Here is a 24,237-nt window from a genome sequence, read left to right as displayed (position 1 = left end):
GTAGTGTATCTCTGGCGGCGGAATTCAAATCGGCGATTAGGGGGCGGGTTTCATTTAAATGAAGCGCGTCCCCGCACCGAATGAACTGCGCATGCGTCGTTCCGAAATTTTCCCGTCGTGCATTGCGCTAAATGACGTCGCTAGGACGTCATTTTTTTAACTTAGATGTGAGTTACGTCCATCCCGATTCACGGACGACTTACGCAAAAAAAAAAAAAATTTTAATTTCGACGCGGGAACGACGGCCATACTTAACATGGCAAATCTAACGATACGTCGCAAAATACCAGCTTTAACTATACGCCGGAAAAAGCCGACTAGAGACGACGTAAGAGAATGCGACGGCCGCGCGTACGTTCGTGGATCGACGGAAATAGCTAATTTGCATACCCGACGCGGAAACGACGAGAACGCCACCCAGCGGACGCCGAAGTATTGCATCTACGATCCGAAGACGTACGCCTGTCGGATCTAACCCAGATGCCGTCGTATCTTGGTTTGAGGATTCAAACTAAAGATACGACGCGGGAAATTTGAAAGTACGCCGGCGTATCAGTAGATACGCCGGCGTACTCGCTCTGAGGATCTGGCCCATACACATCACGATTAAAAGCCTAACTGCAGCCTCAAAGTTTTGGATGGAATGGAGAAGGGTCGGAGCCTCTGTCAGGTTTTTGCTGTCTGTGTCCCCGTTGGGTGGATCCATCCTCACTTCCTGCCCCAGTGTCACAGTGTTGTCAGGACAGGAAGTTGTGGGAGGTCTCGCTGATGGAGACAGAAACAGACAAAAAATCTCATTTATTTAGTAGCCGAGAGGGGCTACAGCAACCATTCTAAATACACATAGCTCCCAACTGTCCCTGACTTCGAGGGACAGTCTCTGATTTCGAGGAACAGAGATTGCCGCTCCAGGCAGGTCTTGTTGGGTGTAAATCTTCTTCTCAGGAACTGAGGGTGCTGGCAATGCACATGGCAAATAAGAACAAAAGATGATCAGGACAGCCGCACTTCAATCCAATGTAACTTTAATGTAAAAAAACTGGAAACAGGCACTACAAGTCACAGCAACGGATCCTAGGACAGCTGACGCGTTTCACACTAACTTTAGTGTTTACTGGTTATTCCCAAGGCTTGACTTCAAATATGTCTGCCTTAGTTCATCTCCAATACATAAGGGATTGATGGGACTAGTAGTCCGTTTTCACCTGGTGATCCTACCAGGAACACACTTCTTGGGGCAGATCCACGAAGAAGTTACGACGGTGTATCTATTGATACGCCGCGTAACTTCTAGTTTGCTCCGGCGTATCTTTGTTTTGTATCCACAAAACAAGATACGCCTGAAGCTGGGCTAGATCCGACTGGCGCACGTCTTAGTACGCCGTCGAATCTAAGGTGCATATTTACGCTGGCCGCTAGGTGGCGCTTTTGTCGAATTCCACGTCGAGTATGCAAATTAGCTAGATACGGCGATCCACAAACGTACGTCCGCCCGGCGCATTTTTGTCGTCGTTTCCGTAAGGCTTTTTTCGGCGTAAAATTACCCCTGCTATATATGAGGCGTAGGCAATGTTAAGTATGGACGTCGGGCCAGAATCGAATTTCGAAAATTTTACGTTGTTTACGTAAGTTGTTCCCGAATAGGGCTTTGCGTAGAATGACGTTCACTTCGTAAGCATTGGCTTGTTGCGGGTTAATTTCGAGCATGCGCACTGGGATACTCCCACGGACGGCGCATGCGTCGTTCAGATAAAACGTAATTTACGTTGGGTCAAGTAAAAATTAACATAAAACACGCCCCCATCTTTAACATTTGAATTCCGCGCCCATATGCCGGCAGATTTACGCTACGCCTCCGTAACTTTAGAGGCAAGTGCTTTGTGAATACAGCACTTGCCTCTCAAAGTTGTGGCGGCGTAGCGTTAATACGATACGCTACGCCTGCCGAAAATTACGATCCGCTATGTGGATCTGGCCCATGGGCGTCCGCTCCATAGGGCAAGGGAGGGCGCTTGCCTCCCCCTAGAAATCAGTGCCATGATCCTAGGTGAGAAAGACAGCGGGCAGGAAGCAAGGCGAATCCAATTAAAGCCGCTCTCTCTCTCTTCTAGCTCCAGCTGACAGAGAGGGGGAGGGGGTTGTTATTTCCTTGGGGGGGGGGGCATTTTTTATGATATTGTTATTCAAAGTTGCTAGTTGCTTGATAGTTGCATCAGGTTTCTCAAACCTTTGCATGCCTGCGCTTTATGTGATAATGACTAAGCCCCTCCCCTTCATGACATTGTCAAAAAGGGACCGAGCATGGATGACCTTAAATTGATGCCCCCCCCCCCCTGAAAACAGTTCAGCGGACGCCCATGATCTGGCCCCTTGTCTTACGATGACAATGCTCATTCTATATTATATCTATGGAAGGAGCCTTAGTTGTCACCAAGACTTTACTTCGAACATATTTGCCTTTGTTCATCTCTAAAAAAAAACGATACTTTAGTATCACGACTGGCAAGCTGATCTAAAATGAATTTTTGGTTTTTGATTTGCCAGAACTAGTGTTCCCATTGGAAGAATTTCCCTCTCTTCCTGCTCTGGTGACAACTGTACCATTTTACATTTCCCATCACCGATCGCCAGATAAAACAGAGAGGGTCAATCTCCCCAGCGGAAACACATGGGCGGCAATAAAAACCTGGCAGGGGTTGTAACCCGTTCCTGAACTATCCAAATTTTGGCTTTATGTGTATTTTTTGGAAAAAATTATTTTGCTCTTTTTTTGGTTTCTTACTTTTGTAAAAGACATGACTGAGCCAAAGAGAGCAAACAGCTATAGATCCAGGATCAGCCTGTCCCTATTCTATGTCCTCCTCTCCTGTGCGGCTCCCATAGTGGTGTTTACACAGCCGGCACACCTGCCAGAGCCGTCATAGAGAAAGTGTCATGTGACCTCCCCCCATCCCCGGAATAAGGGCTGATGGCAGAAATAATGGATTTATTTTAGGAAGTGAAGAAGAAATGATCCCTTCCCTCAGCTGTCATCACTACAGGAGACAATCCGACCATCATCATCCCCGGACCCCAATACTCCCAATTACTTACCTTTATCTATCCATCTATCTATCTATCTATCTATCTATCTATCTGTCATTGATCGATCGATTAATCTATCTATCTATATAACAATCTATCTATCTGTCTTTGATCGATCGATCAATCTATATCTATATATAACTATCTATCTATTTATCTATCTTATAGTTACCTATCTATCTATATATGCTGAAACTATGGCCCGGATCAAGGAAGCAGTTACACTGGCGTATTTACTGATACGCCGCGTATCTTTGTTTTGTATCCACAAAACAAGATACGCCTGAAGCTGGGCTAGATCCGTCTGACGTACGTCTTAGTACGGCGTCAAGTCTAAGGTGCATATTTACGCTGGCCGCTAGGTGGCGCTTCCGTTGATTTCCGCGTCGAGTATGCAAATTAGCTAGATACGCCAATCCACAAACGTAGTCCACCCGGCGCATTTTTTTTTACGTCGTTTACGTAAGGCTTTTTTCGGCATAACGTTACCCCTGCTCTATGAGGCGTACGCAATGTTAAAGCGGGAGTTCACCCATTTGTAAAAAAAAAAAATTTCTCCCCTTAGCTTCCTGCTCGTTTGGTCTAGGGGAATCGGCTATTTGTAGTAAAATATGATCCGTACTTACCCGTTTTCGAGCTGCATCTTCTTCCGTCGCTTCCGGGTATGGGTCTTCGGGAGCGGGCGTTCCTTCTTGATTGACAGCCTTCCGAGAGGCTTCCGACGGTCGCATCCATCGCGTCACTCGTAGCCGAAAGAAGCCGAACGTCGGTGCGGCTCTATACTGCGCCTGCGCACTGACGTTCGGCTTCTTTCGGAAAATCGTGACGCGATGGATGCGACCGTCGGAAGCCTCTCGGAAGACTGTCAATCAAGAAGGAACGCCCAGTCCCGAAGACCCATACCCGGAAGCGACGGAGAGGATGCATCTCGTAAACGGTAAGTACTGCACATATTTTAAAATAAATAGCCGATTCCCCTAGACAAAACGAGCAGGAATCTAAGGGGGAAAAGTGCCCTCTAAGGGTGAACCCCCGCTTTAAGTATGGACGTCGGGCCAGCGTAGAATTTTACGTCGTGTACGTCGTTTGCGTAAAACGTTCGCGAATAGGGCTTTGCGTAAATTACGTTCACGTCGTCTAGGCATTGAGCGGGCGTAATTTAATTTGAAAATTCCACGTGATACTGAGCATACGCGCGCATGCGCCGTACGAAAAAAGCATCATTTACGTGGGGTCAAGCTTATTTTACATAAAACACGCCCCCCTGTTCATCATTTGAATTCCGCGCCCTTACGCTGGGAGATTTACGCCGCCGTAACTTTAGAGGCAAGTGCTTTGTGAATACAGCACTTGCCTCTCAAAGTAGCGGCGGCGTAGCGTAACTACGATACGCTACGCCTGCCTGAAAATACGCCAGGCTACGTGGATCTGGCCCTATCTATCTATCTATCTATCTATCTATCTATCTATCTATCTATCTATCTATCTATCTATCTATCTATGGATCTATCTATCTATCTATCTATCTATCTATCTATCCATTCTTAACCCCAAATTGTTATTTTTCTAGCCTAGCAAAGCAGTAAACTTCTAGGCTCGGATTCAGATAGAATGGCGTAACTATATGCGGGCGTAGCATATCTCATATACGCTACGCCGCTGTAACTTTGAGAGGCGGGTACTGTATTCACAAAGAACTTGCGCCCGAAGTTACGGCGGCGTAGCGTATATGGGCCGGCGTAAGCCCGCCTAATTCAAAGTAGGCTGGTAGGGGGCGTGTTGTATGGTAATGAATCGTGACCCCACGTAAAGGATGCACCTAACGAACAGCACATGCGCGCGCATGCTCAGTATCACGTCAAATTTTCTCCCTAACTTACGCCGGCTCAATATTTAGTCGACGTGAACGTAACCTACGCCCATCCCCATTCATGGACGACTTACGCAAACGACGTAAAATACGACGCGTTTCCGACGTCCATACCTAACATGACTTACCCCAGCTTTATGAGGGGTAAAGTTACGCCGGTCGGACGCCTTACGTAAACAGCGTATTTTACTGTAATGCGCCGGGCGCAAGTACGTTCGTGAATCGGCGTATCTAGCTCATTTGCATATTGAATGCGGCAATCAACAGAAGCGCCACCTAGCGGCCAGCGTAAATATGCACCTAAGATACGACGGCGTAAGAGACTTACGTCAGTCGTATCTTAGAGAAATTCTGGCGTATCTGATTCTTTGAATCAGGCGCCGAGATACGACGCCTCACATTCAGACTTACGACGGCGTATCTGGAGATACGCCGTCGTAAGTCCTTTGTGAATCCGGGCCCTAGACTCTTCCTGCCCTGTCCCCCTCCTGTAGAGGTCATTGATGGTGTTGGTTGATGGTGAACATTTCGGGGTATTATTGGTAGCAGTGCAATGACTGGACAGGTCATAGATGGAGATGTACAGCTCACTCCCCATGGAGGGTCACAAATAGCCTGTCTTGGCTTCTTTTGGCAATGGATTTTTAAATAACTTATTGTAGAAACCGGTGGTGAAGCCACCCAAGAAGGTCTCCACACTGTTCCCAAAATACAGCCGACCTCCAGGAGGACGATGGTCATCTTCAGGGTCATCTTCAGGGTCATCTTCAGGGTCAGCAAGAGGACCAGCTGAATACTTTAGCCGGCCTAAGCATGAATGTGCGTATTGATCTTTTTTATAAGGCATAATCCAGGACAAAGGCCATCCATATCTCCAGCCAGAAGCACTGTCATCTTCTCTCAGAGGAGATGGAACATGTGGTCCGATTCACTACCCATAGAATGCAGCAAGGGGTATCATTTTTGTCACAGCATCTCTACAACCCCTTCCAGCCGCCATTGCAGCTTTTTTTTTTAAAGATAACTTTTGCCATTGTGGCTTAAAGCGGTATTAAAGGGGTTGTAAAGGTTTGTTTTTATTTTCTAAATAGGTTCCTTTAACCACTTTAGCCCCGGACCTTTAGGCAGCCAAATGCCCAGGCCTGGTTTTGCGATTCGGCACTGCGTCGCTTTAACTGACAATTGCGCGGTCGTGCGACGTGGCTCCCAAACAAAATTGGCGTCCTTTTTTCCCCACAAATAGAGCTTTATTTTGGTGGTATTTGATCACCTCTGCGGTTTTTATTTTTTGCGCTATAAACAAAAATAGAGCGACAATTTTGAAAAAAATGCAATATTTTTTACTTTTTTCTATAATAAATATCCCCAAAAACATATATAAAAAATGTTTTTTTCCTCAGTTTAGGCCGATATGTATTCTTCTACCTATTTTTGGTAAAAAAAAATCGCAATAAGCGTTTATTGATTGGTTTGCGCAAAATGTATAGCGTTTACAAAATAGGGGATAGTTTTATTGCATTATTTTTATTTTTTTTACTACTAATGGCGGCGATCAGCAATTTTTTCGTGACTGCGACATTATGGCGGACACTTCGGACAATTTTGACACATTTTTGGGACCATTGTCATTTTCACAGCAAAAAATGCATTTAAATTGCATTGTTTATTGTGAAAATGACAGTTGCAGTTTGGGAGTTAACCACAGGGGGCGCTGTAACATTTAGGGATCACTGTGTGAGTGTTTACAACTGCACGAATCTATGTTATTATCGCCGCTGCCGCTGTTCTATTCAGATGGTCGGCGCTCATGTCCGGCCATCTGAATAACGGCAGCTGGTTGGCTGTACGGAAGTGTCTATCAGAGCCAACGGCTTTTCCGAGTACAGCCCTCGGGTCCCGGAAGCTTATACAAGGAACGCACTAGGGATGCGCTCCTTGTATAATGCCCCGTACACACCATCACTTTATGTGATGAAAAAAAATGACGTTTTTAAAAACGTCATTTTAATTGACTGTGTGTGGGGGAAAACATCGTTTTATGTCTTCTAAAAAACGACCAAAAAAAATTAAAGCATGCTTCAATTTTATGTGTCGTTTTTCAAAAGTGCACTTTTTACTTCACAGAAATTGACCGCGTGTAGCAAAAAACGTCGTTTTCTAAGACGTTTTTTCATCCACGCATGCCCAGAAGCTACTTATGAAGCAAGCTTCAATGGTAAAACGTGGTGGAACGTAACCTCACTTTGCTAGAACATTGTGAGAAAAATGATGGTGTGTAGGCAACTTTGTCTTTGAAAATTGAAGTTTCAAAAACGTCATTTTTTACTTCACAGAAAGTGTCGTTTTTTTTCATCACATAAAGTGATGGTGTGTATGCGGCATTAGACTGACAGGCGTCTCAGCCAATCAGGTTGGCCTATTCTGGCTACCGGTAACATGATTGGCTGAGACGCCTGTCAGTCATCGAGGGCGGTAGAAGACATCGAGGGACGTGGATGGCTGACTCCAGTAAAGGTAAGTGCCTGGCGGGGGGGGGGGGAAAGGGGCACTTTACAGGGCACAGAGGCGACATCAATGGGCACAGTGGTGACAATAGGCACAGTGGGGACAATGGGCACAGTGGGGACAATTAAAGGGCACAGCGGTGACAATTAAAGGGCACAGTGGTGACAATTGATGGCACAGTGGGTGTGTTTGATGGCATGGCACAGTGGCTGCGTTTGATGGCATGGCACAGTGGTGACAATTGATGGCCCAGTGGCTGCGTTTGATGGCATGGCACAGTGGCTGCGTTTAATGGCATGGCACAGTGGTGACAATTGATGGCACAGTGGCTGCGTTTGATGGCATGGCACAGTGGCTGCGTTTAATGGCATGGCACAGTGGTGTGAATTGATGGCACAGTGGCTGCGTTTGATGGCATGGCACAGTGGTGACAATTAATGGCACAGTGGTGACAATTGATGGCACAGTGGTGACAATTGATGGCACAGTGGTGACAATTAAAGGGCACAGTGGTGACAATTGATGGCACAGTGGCTGCGTTTGATGGCATGGCACAGTGGTGACAATTGATGGCACAGTGGCTGTGTTTGATGGCATGGCACAGTGGCTGCGTTTGATGGCATGGCACAGTGGTGACAATTGATGGCACAGTGGCTGCATTTGATGGAATGGCACAGTGGTGACAATTAATGGCACAGTGGCTGCGTTTGATGGCATGGCACAGTGGCTGCATTTGATGGGCACAGTGAGGCTACAATTTGTTTTTTCGTTTGCGCCCCCCCCCCAAATTTTGACCACCAGCCACCACTGTGGCTAACCAAACCCCCAGGGCCCATCCTAGGCAGGGTGCACAGGGTGGGGGCGCCGAACATCTAACAGACTCTCTAACAGAAGCCCTCTCTGTATCCATCACAGAGGCCCCCCCTCCAGATCCCAATAAAGTATTCTACTTCTCTTCCTGTATTTTGTTTATTGTTAAGAGATCATGTAAGGATCCCGGGGTCATGAAGACTTTGTGGGGGAGCATCTCTGTGGTTGAGTCATTGCCATAGAAACATTTGTAAAGGGGAGGAGTTAGTAAAACGACGACGCCCATGTGGGGGGCACCAGAAATATTTCTGCACCCAGGCGCCTGTGCCCCTAGGATCAGCCCTGCAAACCCCAAAAAAGTTTTGGCTTCAGATATACTTGAAGAATACAATTGTTCTTATAGGGGCCCTTTTGCAGCTCGCGCGCCACCACTTGCACAGCGTTGGTGCATTAGTGCGGCGTCCGGTTAAACTGGTTTGGCCAGGCAGGGTTTAATGAGCCAGCCTTGGACTAAGCAAAGAGCCTCGGCACGCAGCGACTGAATGGTGTCCATCTTCACAAAGAGATCATATCAGATGAATATTTATTAAATGAAGGTGAAAAACAGGACCTTCCAGTCACGGGGCCACAAGCCCGCACATGTCTACTCCCTGAATGTCTCCGGCTCAGAGGGCATGGCTTCAGGCGGCTCATGGGATAATTAAGTCCTTTTGTTCTCAAAAGGGACCTTCAAGCAGCTAAGATGGCCTTAGGGGGAGGATGGAATACATTACAGAAAAAATAAAATCTTGGGCCAGATTCACAACCGAGATACGACGGCGTATCTCTGAGTTGCGCCGTCGTATCTATGCGACTGATTCTTAGAATCAGTTACGCATAGATATCCATTAGATCCGACAGGCGTAAGTCTCTTACGCCGTCGGATTTAAACTGCATTATTTTTTTTGACCGCTAGGTGGCGCTTCCGTCGAATTCCGCGTTGAGTATGCAAATTAGCTAGATACGCGAATTCCCGAACGTACGCGCGGCCGACGCAGTAAAGTTACGACGTTTGCGTTAGGCTTTTCCCGGCGTAAAGTTGCCCCTGCTATATGAGGCGCAGCCAATGTTAAGTATGGCCGTCGTTCCCGCGTCGAAATTTTAAAAAGTTACGTCGTTTGCGTAAGTCGTCCGTGAATGGGGCTGGACGTCATTTACGTTCACGTCGAAACCAATGACATTCTTGTGACGTCATTTGGAGCAATGCACACTGGGATATTTTACAGACGGCGCATTCGCAGTTCATTCGGCGCGGGAACGCGCTTGATTCAAATGATACACGCCCCCTACCCGCCGAATTTGAATTCCGCTGGGTGATTTACGCTACGCCGCCGCAACTTACGGAACAAGTGCTTTGAGAATACAGCACTTGCCCGTGTAAGTTGCGGAGGCGTAACGTAAATCAGATACGTTACGCCCGCACAATTTTGCGCCCTTGTGCGTTTATTGGATGAATCATCAATTGCACATCTACAGTTTGGATGAATGGACAGTGGATCAGATGTGTGACCTCTTTTTAAAAACTGGTAGGAATGAAAGTTTGGATACTTGCCCCCTATGTGTGCAGGGCCGGTGCAAGGATTTTTGACATCCTAGGCGAAACCTCAATTTGCTGCACCCCTTGGCTCCACCCCCTTTGTCCTGCCCATTTATACCCCACCATTTTAATGAAGCACCCATCAAATGCAGCCCACCAGTGCCCATTAATGCAGCCTCACCAGCGCCCATCAATGCAGCCTCACCTGCGCCCATCAAATGCAGCCTCACCAGCGCCCATCAATGCAGCCTCACCAGCGCCCATCAAATGCAGCCTCACCAGCGCCCATCAATGCAGCGTCACCAGCACCCATCAACAGCTGTGTATCCTGGCCTAGACCAACAAGTCCCAGGCCTAGGGCAGCACTTTGCAGGGGGGCAGCACGGAAAGAGTCCCCGCCGGCTTGCGCTACACTGTTGGTGTAGCGCCAGTCTTATGGGGCGGACTGAGCTAAAAGGCAAATTAGTCTAGTGCCCCCATAAAGCGGCCGCACTGCTTCTGGTATCCTGGCGGCCGGCATTTCGCAACTGTGTGTGTGTGGCGGGGGTGTGCGCTGCTTCTAATTGTGACTGTCCTATCATCCTGGACCACAAACCTTCCTCACTGTGCTGTATGTTTTCTGCTGCACCATTGGCATAGTTATATCTTCTTAGTCCTCTCCATAAAATTATCAGAAATTTGTGCTTAAAGAAGAACTATAGGCAACACTTTGTTTTCCATTTTGGATGGAGTAAGGGAGAGTTATAGCCCCTGTCAGTTTATTTTTTACCATCCCTGTCCCATTGCAGAGATTTCCCTTCACTTCCTGTCCCATAGCCAAACAGGAAGTAAGAGGAAATTTTTGCCAGTTAAGGGAATCCATTTCGCGCCCTCCCTCCAGGCCCTCAGAAATAGTGTCCCCACTCGAAAATTTCAGGATGGGCCTTAAACAGCAAGGGGTGTGGCCTTGACAGGAAGGGGTGGGTCATATTTAAATTAGGGGGTGCACGAGTTTAGTCAGGCCTAGGGCAGAACAAAACCTAGATACACCACTGCCCATCAATGCAGCCTCACCAGCGCCCATCAATGCAGCCTCACCAGCACTCATCAAATGCAGCCTACCAGCGCAAATCAATGCAACCTCACCAGCACCCATCAATGCAGCCTCACCAGCGCCCATCAATGCAGCCTCACCAGCACTCATCAAATGCAGCCTACCAGCGCAAATCAATGCAACTTCACCAGCACCCATCAATGCAGCCTACTAGAGTCCATCAATGAAGGTTTGCTTGCTTGCATTCATTTGGCAGTTGGGACACAGACGCAGTTCTCCACCGCTACTGCGCCTCTGACACTATGTACGAACGGAGCAGCGGCTGCCTGCTGATGGTGAGACTTAGTTGCTTGTTGCAGAGAGAAGAGAGTAGGACACCAGTGGCCGGGCACCCCTAGGTACAAACTAGGCAGCCGTGCGCCCTAGGTGGCTGCCTAGTTTGCCTAGTGGTTGCATCGGCCCTGGTGCCATTGCCAGAAGGTTTGCCGTGTCTCCCAGCACAGTCTCAAGAGCATGGAGGAGATTTCAGGAGACAGGCAGTTACTCTAGGAGAGCTGGACAGAGCCGTAGAAGGTCATTAACCCATCAGCAGGACCGGTATCTGCTCCTTTGTGCAAGGAGGAACAGGATGAGCACTGCCAGAGCCCTACAAAATCACCTCCAGCAGGCCACTTTGGGTGTGAATGTCTCTGATGAAACAATCAGAAATAGACTTCATGAGGGTGGACTGAGGGCCCGACGTCCTCTAGTGGGACACCATCCGTCATCGACGTTGACGTTGGCAGTAGGGTGACCACATTTCCAAACGACCATTCAGGGACCCCATTCTCAAAAATCAGCTTGTGCTGTAATGACACAGCTGGGGCGGCGGATGCGCGCTTTACCCGGAAGCACTGATCACGCCCCCAAAAAAGGCAGCTGCAACGCCAATTTACTCATTGACAGCACTTTACCTGACTGGCCGAGACCCGTTTTACCTTGTTCCAATGCTGGCTTTACACTGCCCTGCTGTGATTGGACATAAGAGGTGGGCTTTATGATTTCTCCAATCACAAGCAGGGGGCGGGGATTGTGCCTCTCTAGACATTCCCGGCCAGGACAAGTGCTGTCAGTCAGTAAATCGGCTATGTGGCGGCCATTTTTGGGGACAACAGAGGGGGGGGGGGTGGCTGTGTCAGCTTCATTCCGGGACACTGTTTTGTCCTGGAATGAAGGGCCCAGATTCTCAAAAGAGATACGACGGTGCATCTCCAGATACGCCGTCGTATCTCTGCCTAGCGCCGTCGTATCTCTGAGTTGCGCCGTCGTATCTATGCGACTGATTCTTAGAATCAGTTACGCATACATATCCCTTAGATCCGACAGGCGTAAGTCTCTTACGCCGTCGGATCTTAACTGCAATTTTATTTTTGCCCGCTAGGTGGCACTTCCGTCGATTTCCCCGTTGAGTATGCAAATTAGCTAGATACGCGAATTCCTGAACGTACGCGCGGCCGATGCAGTAAAGTTACGACGTATACGTTAGGCTTTACCCGGCGTAAAGTTGCCCCTGGGTCTATGAGGCGCAGCCAATGTTAAGTATGGCCGTCGTTCCTACGTCAAAAATGTAAAAAATTACGTCGTTTGCGTAAGTCGTCCGTGAATGGAGCTGGACGTAATTTACGTCCACGTCAAAACCAATGACGTCCTTGCGACGTCATTTAGAGCAATGCACGCTGGGATATTTTAGGGACGGCGCATGCGCAGTTCGTTCGGCGCAGTGAATTCCGCCGGGTGATTTACGTTACGCCGCCGCAACTTTACACGCAAGTGCTTTGTGAATAAAGCACTTGCCTGAAAAACTTGCGGCGGCGTAACGTAAATCAGATACGTTACGCCCGCCCAAATTTACGCCCATCTACGTGAATCTGCCCCAAGGTGCCTGGGACCTGGGACAGACCTGCAAAATGTGGGACTGTCCCGGGCAATCCGGGACACGTGGTCACCCTAGTTGGGAGGCATGCATACAAGCACGTGGGCGCCATACAAACTACTGAGGACCATTTAATGAAATTTCAGCAAAATGGACGAGCTTGCTGCATATTTTTTTCACTTTGATTTTCGGGGTGTCTTTGAATTCAGACCTCTGTAGGTGGATAATTTCCATTTCCATCAAACGATGTGCCATCCTTTCATTCCTAACACATTACCCCGTCCATACCAGTATAGATCCCAACCAGGGACGGACTTACCATTGGGCTTGACTGGGCTCAAGCCCATAGGCCCCACCCAATAGGGGGCCCCCGGGAGGAGGAAGCAGGAAGAGCCTGCTGATGAAGAGGTAAGAAGTCCTCTTCACCCCCCCTGGGTCCCCCCGCTCAACAACTACGATCGTCGGTGCCCCCCCTCAACAACCTTGATCAATCAGCGACCCCCTCTGCTCAACAACTCTGATCGGTGGCACCCCCCACCACCACGCGAAAACTTCGGTCAGCTTCGATCGGCGGCACCCCCCCTCGCTCAACAACTCGGATTGACGGCAGCCCCCCCACCCACTGTGCAACAACTTCGATCAGCGGCACCCCCCGCTCAACAACTTCGACCCCCCCCCCCGCTTCTCCTCAATCAACACTCAAGCCCAATAGGGGGCCCCGGGAGGAGGAAGACCAATGCAGCTGCTAATGAAGAGGTAAAAAGTTCTCTTTCTCTTCACCCCCCCGAGGTCCCCCCGCTCAACAACTACGATCGGCGGCGCCCCCCCTCAACAACTTTGATCAATCAGCGACCCCCCCTGCTCAACAACTCTGATCGGCGGCACCCCCCACCACCACGCAACAACTTCGGTCAGCTTCGATCTGCGGCACCCCCCCTCGCTCAACAACTCGGATTGGCGGCAACCCCCCCACCCACTGTGCAACAACTTCGATCAGCGGCACCCTCCGCTCAACAACTTCGACCCCCCCCCACGCTTTTCGACTACAGGGAGCCCCTCAATAAACACTCAAGCCCAATAAGGGGCACCCGGGAGGAGGAAGCAGGAAGAGCCATGCTGCTGGCTGCTAATGATGAGGTAAGAAGTCCTCTTCACTCCTCCGGGCCCCCCCTGCTCAACAACTGCGATCGGCAGCGCCCCCTCAACAACTTCGATCAATCGGCGACCCCCCCTGCTCAACAACTTCGATCGGCGGCACCCCCCCACCGTGCAACAACTTCGGTCAGCTTCGATCGGCGGCACCCCCCCCTCGCTCAAAAACTCGGATTGGCGGCAGCCCCCCACCCACTGTGCAACAACTTTGATCAGCGGCACCCTCCGCTCAACAACTTTGACCCCCCTCCACTTCTCGACTACAGGGGTCCCCTCAATCAACACTCAAGCCCAATAGGGGGCACCTGGGAGGAGGAAGCAGGAAGAGCCATGCCGCTGCTAATGATGAGGTAAGAAGTCCTCTTCACTCCTCCGCGGCCCACCCTGCTCAACAACTACGATCGGCAGCGCCCCCCCCCCTCAACAACTTTGATCAATCGATGACCCCCCCCCCCCTGCTCAACAACTTCGATCGGCGGCACCCCCCCACCGCGCAATAACTTTGGTCAGCTTCGATCGGCATCACCCCCCCTGCTCAACAACTCGGATCGGCGGCAGCCCCCCCACCCACTGTGCAACAACTTCGATCAGCTGCACCCCCCGCTCAACAACTTTGACCCCCCTCCACTTCTCGACTACAGGGGGCCCCTCAATCAACACTAAAGCCCAATAGGGGGCACCCGGGAGGAGGAAGCAGGAAGAGCCATGCCGCTGCTAATGATGAGGTAAGAAGTCCTCTTCACTCCTCCGGGGCCCCCCCTGCTCAACAACTACGATCGGCAGCGCCCCCCCCTCAACAATTTCAAACAATCGGCGACCTCCCCTGCTCAACAACATCGATCGGCGGCACCCCCCCACCGCGCAATAACTTTGGTCAGCTTCGATCGGCATCACCCCCCCTGCTCAACAACTCGGATCGGCGGCAGCCCCCCCACCGCGCAACAACTTAGATCAGCTTCGATTGGCGGCACCCCCCCTTCAACAACTTCGACCCCCCCTCCCCGCTTCTCTGCTCCAGGGGGCCCCTCAATCAACACTCAAGCCCAGGGGCCCCCTCACCACCCTAAGTCCTGCCCTGATCCCAACATATTACCCCTGTCCATATCAGTATAGATATCCAGCATGAGATTTTTCCCCCCATTGAGATCTGATGTGTTTTCAAAGTGTTCCTTTCATTTTTTTGAGGCGTGTATAATGTGACGTGTCAGCAATTTATTCATGCAGACTTGTAAAGTTAATGAGATGTCCACTTTAACCCCCTACAAGGCCTCAATGCTTGCTTTAATCACGCCGCGGGGTCGCCGCAGTCACTCCTTTCTTTTATGTGACTTTATTACATAAGAGACAGAGGAACCTGTGGGGGTCTGAGGGGTTCGCATAATCCCACCTGCAGAAATGTACAGAGAATTGCTGGGATTCCGGCTGGGCACAGGGAAGTGTGTACATTGTCTGGGGGCCGCTGGAGTTTCACACAAACACACCCAGTTTCTGGCAGACACAGCGGGAGTGATAGACACACAATCAATAGGAGAGCCGGGAGTCACAATACCCCCCCCCCCCCCCCCCTATTACCCAATAATGAGAAATGGGTAGCATTGTTCTTCTAGGTATGTGTTGTGATCAATTTAAAGTAAATCTATAGCAGGATCTTAATGTGCCAGTCCACCCAAATGTTTTATTTTATTTCACTTGGCGGACAGGTGACCCCCCCCCCCCCCCCCCCCCTTTTCCTGGGGTCATTAGTCAGAGGGAACAATAAATGAATTGGCAGGTAAGATAATGGGAAGATTGGAAGATAAGACTGCAGGCTGCCTAGACCCAGGCTATAGGCTAGGGGGCAGATCCACAGACATCTGCGCCGGGCGCAGCGTATCTAAGATACGCTACGCCGCCGTAACTTATCTTTTTTAGTTTGAATCCTCAACGAATCCGCGCCATAAGTTACGGCGGCGTAGCGTATCTCTCGCAGCGTAAGGGCGCAGAATTCAAATGGATCTAATGGGGGCGTGTTTTATGTAAATACGTCGTGACCCGACATAAACAAAGTTTTTTTGGAACTGCGCATGCGCCGTCCCTGGGGGTATCCCAGTGCGCATGCTCGAAATTAAACCAGAACCCGCCAATGCTTACGACGGTGACAACATTCTACGCAAATTCCTATTCGCGAACAACTTACGCAAACGACATAAAAAAATTAAAATTGTACGCGGGAAGGACGGCCATACTTAAAGCGGTGGTTCACCCATAAAAACGACTTCCCCCTATTACACTGCCCCCCCGCATTACAATACGATTATGCCTTTAATTTTTTTTTGGCTGCTGTACATACCTGGGTACAGCTATTCACCCGTGTCCTCCGGGTTGCGAGTCCCGCGGGAGTGGGCGTTCCTACCATGGCGGTGATTGATGTTTTGACTAAAAAACGAGCTCCCCCCGACGCGCAAGCAGCGTCACGATTGGCGGAAGGAGCCGAACGGCGAGTCGGCGCTATACTGCGCCTGCGCATCGCAGTTCGGCTCCTTTCGCCAGTCGTGACGCGGCTTACGCGACGGGGGGGAGCTCATTTTTTAGTCAAAACGTCAATCACCGCCATGGTAGGAACGCCCACTCCCGCGGGACTCGCAACCCGGAGGACACGGGTGAATAGCTGTACCCAGGTATGTACAGCAGCCAAAAAAAAATTAAAGGCATAATCGTATTGTAATGCGGGGGGGCAGTGTAATAGGGGGAAGTCGTTTTTATGGGTGAACCACCGCTTTAACATTGAGTACGCCTCAGTATAGCAGCTTTAACTATACGCCGGAAGAAGCCGAACGCAAACGACGGAAACAAAAGCGATGGGCCGACGTACGTTCGTGGATCGCCGTAAATAGCTCATTTGCATACTCGACGCGGATTTAGACGGGAACGCCACCTAGCGGCCGCCGAAAAATTGCATCTAAGATCCGAAGGCGTATGAAGACGCAAGCCGGGAATTTTGAAATTACGCCGGCGTATCAATAGATACGCCGGCGTAATTTCTTTGTGGATCTACCCCTAGGTCTGCTTTATGGTGCCCATAGGCCGTTAGGGCAGTGGTGGTAAACTTATGTAATATAGGGAACCTTCCGCCATTGACCTTGCCAAAGGGGTAGGTCCCTGCACATGCGTGGGAATAGGACATTAACCCTGATTATGCCATTAGAAAAAAACTGCACTTTCAGTGCGCCTGCGCCGTTGTGTACAGCGCGCATGCGCCGTAGACATTGGCACCTGTAATTACTGTAAATATCTCCTAAACCGTGCAGGTTTAGGAGATATTTCTTGCACCTACAGGTAAGCCTTAATCTAGGCTTACCTGTAGGTGCAAGACGTGTGGTTGGGTTTACAACCACTTTAATAGCCCTTTCACACTGCCAGCACCCGGAAAAACGCCGGGAAAAAGAGCAGCTAAAGCTAGTGGTGCTATAAGGCCGTTTTTTAACCCCCGCTTAAAGGGTTAAAGCGGGGATGTCCAAACTTTTTTCAAAGAGGGCCAGATTTGATGAAGTGAACATGCGTGAGGGCCGACCATTTTGCCCAAAATTCTTTGAACCATTAAAATTCGGTCTAAGTGTGTTCATCCAAGCACTGATGCCCAGCAAGAATTCTCCAGCCTTTGTGGCTCTGTGTGGTAAAGAGATGAGCCCTGGCGTGTTATTTGGATATACCGTATTTAATGGCGTATAACACACACCTTCACTTTAAGAGAGATGTTTTAAAATTAAGAACTGTGACGCAAAATAAGGGTTAGTGACCATCAATGCAGCCTCACCATTGCTATGAATGCAGCCTATGAATGCAGCCTTACCATTGCCATGAATGCAGCCTCCTCACCATTGCCATGAATGCAGCCTAATCGAAGGGGGGGACAGGGAGGGGGGCGGGACGAGCGCCAAACAGATTACATACAGGAGAATCTCCTGTTTGCATGGCGGACTCTTTAATACAAAGTCCCACCTCCTATGATAGACAGCCCAATGGCAGCCCAGGAGACGGGACTTCCTCTTACAGACGCCGCTGAGTAAAGAGGAGATTCTCTTGTATGTAATCTGACGGCACTTGTCCTGTCCCCTCCAAGGCAGCGCCGATAAATACAGATATATATCCAAATTACCAGGGGGGCCACATTAAACCAGAACGCGGGCCGCAATTGGCCCGCGGGCCGGACTTTGGACATGCCTGGGTTGAAGGGTTTAACCCTAAAGGGTTAAAAGCGCCCACAAGGCACCGCTGCCGAGGCACTTCCCAGGCGATTAGAAATTTGATTTCAATGGGAAGGGGAGCTTTAGGAGCGGTGTATGGCCCAGAGCCCACCCCTTTTTGAAGCCTGGTATGCTCTGTTCACATGATCTGTTCGTCTGATGAAAATGGTCCGATGGACCGTTTTCATCGAACGAACCGATCGCGTGTGGGCCCCATCGTTTTTTTTTCCCATCGGTGAAAAAACTTAGAACTTGTTTTAAAATTATCTGATGGTTAAAAAACCGATAGAAAAAAACGATTGTCTGTGGGCAAGTCCCATCGGTTAAAAATCCACGCATGCTCAGAATCCAGTCGACGCATGCTCGGAAGCATTGAAATTCATTTTTCTCAGCACGTCGCTGTGTTTTACGTCACCGCGTTCTGACACGATAGGATTTTTAACTAATGGTGTGTAGGCAAGACCGATGAAAGTCAGCTTCATCGGATATCTGATGAAAAAATCCATCAGACCGTTTTCATCGGATGAACCGATCGTGTGTACAGGGCATTAGAATCTCTGGCCCAGATTCTTAAAGGGCTTACGACGGCGCAACGCAATGTGCGCCGTCGTAAGTCCTAATCTGGGCCGTCGTATCTATGCGACTGATTCTTAGAATAAGTTACGCATAGATATCCATTAGATCCGACAGGCGTAAGGCTCTTACGCTGTCGGATCTTAAATGCATTTTTTTCTCCGCCGCTAGGTGTCGCCTCCGTCGTTTTCCCCGTCGAGTATGCAAATTAGCTAAATACGCGAATTCCCGAACGTACGTGCGGTCGACGCAGTGAAGTTACGACGTTTACGTTAGGTTTGCGCGGCGTAAAGTTGCCCCTGCTATATGAGGAGCAACCAATGTTAAGTATGGCCGTCGTTCCCGCGCCGAAATTAAAAAATTTACGTTGTTTGCGTAAGTCGTCCGTGAATGAGGCTGGATGCCATTTACGTTCACGTCGAAACCAATGACGTCCTTGCGACGTCATTTGGAGCAATGCACCCTGGGATATTTTCCGGACGGCGCATGCGCAGTACGTTCGCCGCGGGAACGCGCTTAATTTAAATGCTCCACGCCCCCTACCCGGCTAATTTGAATTAGGCGGGCTTGCGCCTGGTGATTTACGCTACGCCGCCGCAACTTTACAGGCAAATTCTTTGTGAATAAAGCACTTGCCTGTAAAACTTGTGGCGGCGTAACGTAAATGAGATACGTTACGCCCGCGGAGTTTTACGCCCATCTACGAGAATCTGGGCCTCTAACTGTAATCAAGTGCTTAAAAAAAAACAAAAAACATTTTAATTCAATGCGTCTGGCGCCTCGCATGTAGATTAGGGGGCCGGATGCATTGATAAGGGGGACGGTGCCCCTGCGCCCTGTATGGACGGGCCGCCACTGCTTACTGGCAGATCTACAGGTGTAAATAGAAGTAAGAAAGCCTAAAAAAAGAAAACAAATGCAGCCATTACATCTAAACATTGGTAAGCTGCAATATAATAAATATTTGCTTTTGGGTTTAATGCGGCTTTAATGACCTGATGTCTTTAAAAAAAAGGGAAAACAGCCGCTACTCGTCCTGATGAAAAGTGTCGACGTTTTCCCAGTAAGTGTGAGAATCGGCTCCTCTTGGCTGATTTACTTCCCATAATTAAACGGGCCGTGTCACTTTACACACCTTCCTGGTGACTGAAAGAAACGCACAGCTGTCTCAGGCTGTGAAACTCGCGGCGTCACCAGCGAAACAGATGAGGTTTCATTGCAAACAGTCCCGGGTAAGGCGTGCGGGCCCTCGGGGTGTGAGGTTTATAGGAGAGAGCGCCAGACGCACGCTACAATTTTATTGGGACTTCTGTACTTTATACCGTCTGCCGTTATGTACCAAGATCAGGGCCGATCCGCCCCCTATAGGCTCACTATGCAAGCCGCTTAGGGCCCCGCAAAGCTGCAGGGGGCCCCCCAAATTACTAGAGCCCCCCCCCCCCCGGGTGAAAAGTAATTTTTGGCCCCTCACCCCACATCTCAACTCGCTGGCTGCATGGGAGAAGAGGTAAGAAGTCAGCACCCCCCGCTTCTCACTTTAATGTAAGATGTCAGTTCCGATAGCAGAACACCCCCTCCCCCCGCTTCTCAACTTTAATATTTAATGTGACATGTAATTTTGCTTAGGGCCCCAGGGTAGGGTGACCACATTTCCAAACTGCCATTCAGGGACAACCATCCCCCCCCCCCGCACCCACGCCAGCCCCCCCCAAAAAAAATATTTTAGTTTTTTTTTTTTATAAAGTCACTTTGGGCCAGATTCATGTAGATGTGCGGCGGCGTAACGTATCGTAGATACGTTACACCGCCGCAAGTTTTCATCGCAAGTGCCTGATTCACAGAGCACTTGCAATGAAAACCTACGCTGGCAGCCTCCGGCGTAAAAACTGAAAAAAAAACCATCAATGGCAGCCACTGTGCCCATTAAAGCAGCTACTGTGCCCATAAATTGATGCCACTGTGCCATCAAACGTAGCGACTGTACTCATCAATTGCTGACACTGTGCCCATCAATTGCCGCCAGTGTGCCCCATTAAATACTGCCAGTTGTCCTATCAATTACAGCTACTGTGCCCCATCAAATGCTGCCAGTGTGCCGAACAATTGCTGCTACTGTGCCCCATCAGATGCTGCCAGTGTGCCGATCAATTGCCGCTACTGTGCCCCATCAGATGCTGCCAGTGTGCCGATCAATTGCCGCTACTGTGCCCCATCAGATGCTGCCAGTGTGCCCATCAATTACCGCTACTGTGCCCCATCACATGCTGCCAGCGTATTGATCAATTACTGCTACTGTGCCCCATTAGATTATGCCTGTGTGCCGATCAATTGCCACTACTGTGCCCCATTAGATGCTGTCAGTGTGCCCATCAATTGTCGCTACTGTGCCCCATTAGATGCTGCCATTGTGCCGATCAATTGTTGCTACAATGCCCCATCAGAGTGCCAGTGTGTCCATCAATTGTCGCTACTGTGCCCCATCAGAGTGCCAGTGTGCCAATCAATTACCGCTACTGTGCCCCATGATCAAATGCTGCCAGTGCCAGTGTGAGTGTGCCCATCAATTGCCGTGACTGTGACACTGTGCCCCATCAGAAGCTATTTGTCACCTGATCATCTGCTCCGGTTTCATTTGCTCTGCTAACCTTTTAATCTGGACTCTGTCACTCTGGTCTCGTAGGGCAGACTTCAGTCAGGGTTGGTCTTCTTCTTTCCCTGGTCCTGCAGGCAGTTGGGCTGCTCGGGCGGGAGGAGGAGGTCGGATGTTGTGCAGGCACAGGTTGCAGCCTGAAATGCACTGCGGGAGCGGGAGGTCGGGAGTCGGGACCGACCGGGGACAGCTGAGGCTCAGCCGAGCCGGTGGATCAAAGACACTGCAGAATGGCGCCGCCCGCGGCGCCGAGAGGCCACTGGACTGGAGGTTAAGGTCTGGTCGGAGGACTCGGATTCAGCGGTGATGTGACGTGAGTGACTTGCGAATGCGATGCTGCTCTCTCTGCTGCCGCGGCCGGGGGCGGAGTCGGAGGCAGTACTGGTAAAGGCCTGTTCTCTCGGCGGGCCGCCTCCCTTTGCCCTCTCTGCATGTGACGTCACTGGTTGCTACACGCCAAGCGGGGCGGCCGTAGCAACCAGTGAGTTTGGCAATATTTTATTACAGTGGCACTGTCACAGGCTGGCAGCCAGTCCTTTTTTCATTCCGGGACAATGTATTGTCCCGGATTGAAGGTGTCCGGGACACGGGACTCAAATTTAAATTACGGGATAATCCCGGGCAGGCCGGGACACGTGGTCACCCTACCCCAGGGAGGTCAGGATCGGCACTGACCAAGATGTTCGCGGAGCACCCGCCACCGAATGAGAATAATAAAAAAAAAGTATGGCGTGCGCCACTTTTTTTCAGTGCAGAGCAGCGCAATGTGTTAAAATGCACGCAAGCACACATAAACGCAAAAAAACACTGCAAATCAAATCAAGGCAAACGAGGCAAAATTAAACCAAAAACAATTGGAAAAGGCAGGCCAATGCATTACAACCCATTACAACCAGTGTTGCCAACCGTCCGTATTTTTACGGACAGTTCGTGAAAACGGGCACTTTTTCCCCCCCGTTCGTAAATGTCTGTGGTTGCGGGAATGTGCCAGTAAAAATAGCCCAAATCGGTTCGGCTTGGAACTGCGCATGGAGATTGGAGGCGGGGGGTGATTGGAGGAAGGGGGTGATGGTGGCTGCAATGGCACCGCAGAGGGGGATGGAGGCAGGGGGAAGATTGGAGGCAGGGGGTGTTAGTGGCACCGCAGAGGGGAATTGGGCATCGCAGAGGGTGGGGGATGGAGACAGGGGTGGTTGTTGGCACCGCAGAGGGGGATGGAGGCAGGGGGAGATTGGAGGCAGGGGGTGTTAGTGGCAGGGGGTGATTTGAGGCAGGGGGTGTTAGTGGCAGGGGGTGATTGGAGGCAGGGGGTGCTGGTGGCACCGCAGAGGGGGATTGGGCATCACAGAGGGTGAGGGATGGAGACAGGGGTGATTGTTGGCACCGCAGAGGGGGATGGAGGCAGGGGACGATGGAGGCAGGGGGAGATTGGGGGCCTGGGGGAGATTGTGGCACCGCAGAGGGGGATGGAGGCAGGGGGGAGATTGGAGGCAGGGGGTGTTAGTAGCAGGGGGTGATTGGAGGCAGGGGGTGTTGGTGGCTGCGATGGCACCGCAGAGGGGGATGGAGGCAGGGGGGAGATTGGAGGCAGGGGGTGTTAGTGGCAGGGGGTGATTGGAGGCATGGGGTGTTGGTGGCTGCGATGGCACCGCAGAGGGGGATGGAGGCAGGGGGGAGATTGGAGGCAGGGGGTGTTAGTGGCAGGGGGTGATTGGAGGCAGGGGGTGTTGGTGGCACCGCAGAGGGGGATTGGGCATCACAGAGGGTGGGGGATGGAGACAGGGGTGGTTGTTGGCACCGCAGAGGGGGATGGAGGCAGGGGACGATGGAGGCAGGGGGAGATTGGGAGCCTGGGGGAGATTGTGGCACCGCAGAGGGGGGTGAAGTCAGGGGGTGTTAGTAGCAGAGGGGGGATGGAAGCAGGGACTGATGTGACTAAATAATTTGCCCTTATTATATCGAAAATAACAAAAATGTTTTTTACCTTAATATCTACCTTAAATCACATTGCTATTTGCCTAGCGTACTTGTTTGTAGCCTAAATACTGAAATTTGCACCTAAAAATGTAATTTAGTAACTTTTGTGAATTGCCAGTAAAAAACGTGGCTGCGCCAGTAAATTTCGGGTGTCGTGCCAGTAAATTTCAATCTGGTAGGTTGGCAACATTAAAAAACAAAACACATATGTACGTGATTTGGCACAGTGGGGCTGGCCTGCCTGCAATGGGTGGTCCTGAAGTGGTTAATCTGGCCATAAACTGATAGAACGAAAAACATCCAACAAGTTCCGCCATTTACCGTAACAGCGCAGATAGACGAATCCCCCCTGCCAGGCTATTGTCTTCCGCCAGCCATCACCAATTGGATGCAGCCACTGTTTGGCGGTCAATTTTCTTCTCAACCTCTTTGGATTTTCCAATGGAAGAATGTCAGGTGCAAGGGGACTAACAAGGCCACCCACTGAGCAAACATCGGCCAGTTCATCAGCAACCCAAAAAAAAGTGTGTAGTCAGCTTTAGACAGTTGTCCCCGGATCAGGTGTCCCCATTGGAAGACAACGCCTCTATTTCTGTTCTGGGGACAGCTGTAAGCTTTTGGCATTCCCATTGACTTTCTATTTCTGGGGTAAAAGCCAACAAGTCAAATAGAGATGTTCAGGGCCATTCTCTGTCCATTAAACATGAGTTGCCATAATGCATGGCACCATACCTACTCTATGCATGGCACCATACCTACTCTATAGCCTTGTACAACTACATCACTAGCCTAGTCTCAAAATACCAACCTAACCACCTGCTCTCTAGCTCCCCCATCACCTCCTCCCATACTCGCCTCCAGGACTGCTCCTG

The sequence above is a fragment of the Rana temporaria genome, chromosome 6, assembly GCF_905171775.1.
Source record: "Rana temporaria chromosome 6, aRanTem1.1, whole genome shotgun sequence".
Taxonomy (NCBI): domain Eukaryota; kingdom Metazoa; phylum Chordata; class Amphibia; order Anura; family Ranidae; genus Rana; species Rana temporaria.
The sequence above is the reverse complement of the archived record's forward strand: the minus strand, read 5'-3'. Positions refer to the sequence as shown.